The sequence below is a fragment of the Primulina eburnea genome, chromosome 11 (assembly GCF_022965805.1).
Source record: "Primulina eburnea isolate SZY01 chromosome 11, ASM2296580v1, whole genome shotgun sequence".
Classification (NCBI taxonomy): Eukaryota; Viridiplantae; Streptophyta; class Magnoliopsida; order Lamiales; family Gesneriaceae; genus Primulina; species Primulina eburnea.
The window spans coordinates 6,296,770-6,300,944 of NC_133111.1; the positions used below are offsets into that span (position 1 = coordinate 6,296,770).

The following is a 4,175-nucleotide window of genomic DNA, read 5'->3' on the forward strand; positions in this document are numbered from 1 at the left end:
ACAAACTAGGAACCGTGAGACCGTCTCACACAAGTTTTTGTCTATATAAATTTAATGACTTCTTAAAAAATAGAAGTTGTTTATTCAAACACTTGGTTTACAATTTAATCACTTCGATTGGTTAACATGTCCAAAATCAGCGCAACTAACTGTGTTTGTTCGGGTCAAGTATCCATTACTTAATTCTAAATTGTTGATACGGGTGTTCTAAATTGTTTCTAAACTAATACAATGTACTAAATTAATACGAATTAATATATAATAATTATTTTTAGCTATGGGATCTTCCCGAAGTTCTAGGGATTTTGATATTTTATTTGGTCAATTTCGAAATTTGATTAATCATTTTTAAAATGAAATATTTTAAACTGTTTTAATATATATTTTGTTTATAGTTATTACGTGGACTCATAAAATTAAATTTATATAATATCAATATTTTTGCAAAAAAATTGTAAAAGTGTAACAAAAACAACTTATTGTACTAATGCCAAATTTTTTTCCGATTAAAGGACCAAATACCCAAATATGCTAACTTAGAAGACTTTTTTTTTTCCTAATTATTTGCCTTGATGATTCAAGATTGCCCGTCTTTAAAGTAAGAATGCTACATGCAAGAATAAGCCTAATTTAATAATATACTATAGTATATATATACCTTCTCGTATGGTAGAATCGAATATTCACTACTTTATCAAAAATTATAGCTGATAGTAACGGGAGCACTCAAATTTTTCAAACTGTCCAACAACTCAAACCATATATCTCAAGTACCACATTTGAATTGATCTGCCCAGTAGAGACCATTATTGCAGCCAACAATCACTTTCTCAACAATTGCACTCATTGCAATAATTGATAATCGAATCAATGATCTTAGCTCTTATTAAAACTAGTATCTAACCCGTGCGATGCACGGGATAAAATTAATTACTATGCTAAATTTTACAGAATTTAACAATACAAAAAAAATGCTTATAAATTAGATAATTATCACATATCAAAATTTTTAGACCTTTAGGGTTTGTAACTCTGGATACAGCGACATACAACTGACCATGACTAAAAACTGGTTTTTTCAAAAGAAGTCCTACGTGAGATAAAGACTGCCCCTGGCTTTTGTTGATTGTCATTGCATATGAAACAATCAAAGGAAATTGTCTTCGTTGGAATTTGAAAGGAAGTCTTGGATCAGAAGGAGTCAATGACAATCTTGGAATAATAATTTTATGACCCGCATTAGTCCAAGTTAGAATCTTTCCTTCCAAAACATAATTTTCAAGTCTTGTCAAAATCAATCTAGCTCCATTGCATAGTCCAAGAGAATGATCTATGTTTCGTAGCTACATAACCGGAGTTCCTACCTTCGAGTTTAACTCGTGATTTGGTACTCCAGAACACCTTATTGCATTTAAGAACTCGGGGGTATGCACATCATGTAATAAGTCACTATTTTTATCGGAATGACACGTTGTATCAGAACTTAGATACAATCTTCCCTCTGAATGGTTCATTGAAATCATGTATTCATTTACTGACTGAACGACATCAAGAGTCGGGGCCAATATAGCTCTTTGCTGGAAATATGTTGCATCATTGACATTATTTTGAAACAACGGATATGTGCTTTCAACAATTGTTGCAATAGGATCATTGTAATCTTTCAACAAAAGTTCATCTTGAATATCAATTGTCGCATAACCATCATTTGCTTCTCCAATTTTTCCATCTCCTAAATTAGCAATCCAATCCGAAAATTTTTTCATTTCAGCATATTCTCGATCAGAACCCAAATTCTGCAATATCATGTTTTTCGTCAATCTCAAAACTTTGCAATGTCTCCAAAGGTACGGTGAATTAATAGTGGCAATAACAATATCTTGTCTACTACCTTTTGGAATTACAGGCAATATTTGTCTAAAATCATCGCCGAGAACAACTGTTTTTCCTCCAAAAGGCATATGAAGGCTTGAAGGATTGACGAATCTCATTATATCTTTCATACTTTTATCCAGATCTTCAAAACAAAACTTGTGCGTCATTGGAGCCTCATCCCAAATGATAAGTTTAGATTTTACTATAAGTTCTGCAAGAGGACTTCCTTGCTTGATATTGCATGTTGATTCCTCGGTAGGATTAAATGGATTTAATTACTAAAAGCTTTTTTATTCATTTTTCATTTAGATCTAAGCCTGGAGCTTTATTTAAAGCTAGTCTCAACTTCAGATCTGAGAAATAATATAATTTCTTTTCTTTTTTTTAACTAATCGGTTTTTTTAAAAAAAATAAAAGAAATGATTCATTTTTTATTTAGATCTGAACCTGGATCTGAATTCTGGAGCTTTGTTTAAAGCTATTCCAGACTTCAGAACTGACAAATTATTTGATTTATTTTATGTGGTTGGACATATTTTCGTTTTTTTTACGTTTGTAATTTTTTAGTGTTTATTTCATCTCGAGAATAAACATTTGTTGACAACGTGATTAGTAGTTGGATCAACAATTGTAATTTTTTATAGTTTCAATGATTTCTTTTATGTTGTTGGATCGTTTTCTCTTTTTTTTTAATTACTAAAATCTATTTTATTCATTTTTCATTTAGATCTAAGCCTGGAGCTTTATTTAAAGCTAGTCCACACTTCAGATCTGAGAAATAATATAATTTCTTTTCTTTTTTTAACTAATCGGTTTTTTTTTAAAAAAAAATAAAAGATATTATACATTTTTCATTTAGATATGAACCTGAATCTGAACCTGGAGCTTTGTTTAAAGCTATTCCACACTTCAGAACTGAGAAATTATGTGATTTATTTTATGCTGTAAAATATGAAAATGTTCTAAAAAAGAATACAAAATAATCAATTACAAAGAAATTAAAATATTTCTTTAAAGATGCATCCAAGACCATTTCAAAGGCTATTTTTCCTTACGTGAAAATAGTTTTGGAAAATATTCTCATCAAATCCGAGAATAAAAAGGACAAAGAGTTAAATTAAAGGAATAACCAACCTAAAACTCATGGTCAGATGTCAAGAACATCTAAATCTGGTGATCTTCGCTGCCTACAGACAATATTCCCTAACCAGGAGGAAACATCAACAGATAGATGGGATAAATCTGTTGATCAAGAAACAGTTGAACACTCAAGGGAATGACAGTAAAAATTCAACTCAAGTAGTGAATTGTGTGCGTGTTATGAATAATCATTTGTATCATCATGAATCTTACTAGGAGAGGGCTAACACTATTTGTCAATAAGTAAATATTGGTGTAAATGCCCCGAGGTACAATCATCTAAGGAGGAGTTGAAAGAAAATATCATTGTAAGTACCACCATTCATTTAACCATACTAGTATGGTACAATGTGTGGGGCCCTTAGCTCCTAATCGTTATTACAATGCAATCTGATTAGGGTTAAGTAATTAATCACAGCGGAAAACGATTTTAAATTCCTTTACAACGAGCCCAAAACATTTATTCTAGTTTTATAATACTAAAAATAGTATTTAATCTCACGTCATAAACACGCCCACACGTAATCAAAACCAATCACATACAAACAATTCATATCCTCGGGAAACTCTCTTATTTCTGAGTGAGACAAAAACAAGAGAGTCACGATGCAAACATTGGAAACTTCTTTGGGTTTTACTGGTTTTTTTTTGTGGTGGAGTGTAATGGGAATAGTGGGGTTCTTGCTCTGCTTTGGAAAGAACCTCTTGATGTACTCATTAAATCTTTCTCTGTTGGGCATATAGACTGTATTGTAACTGTTGATGATAGATGCTGGAGATTTACAGGATTCTATGGGCACGCGGATTCCGCTCAACGTCACTTTTCTTGGGACCTCCTTCTGCATCTCAAAGGCTTGACTGAATTCCTTGATTTACCATGGTTAGTCGGTAGTGATTTTAATGAGATTTGTTTTGATAGTGAAAAATTAGGTGGCATAGGAGATATTCTACTAGAATGCAGGCATTCCGTGATACTCTTGAACTTTGTGATCTCCAAACTCTACACTGCCGTGGGGACTTATTTACTTGGGTGAATAGACGATCTATGGACAATATTATCTTTGAACGACTCGATAGATATGCGGGGAATCTGAGCTGGAGACTACTCTTCCCGGCCGCATATGTATAATCTCTTGACTTCTATCATTCAGATCACCGAC

The 4,175-nt window shown here is 32.2% G+C and overlaps 1 pseudogene; it reads right to left on the bottom strand.

Annotated features, from left to right (window-relative positions):
- Positions 1–938: 938 nt before the first annotated feature.
- Positions 939–3,860, bottom strand: LOC140804586 (uncharacterized; annotated as a pseudogene).
- Positions 3,861–4,175: the final 315 nt, after the last annotated feature.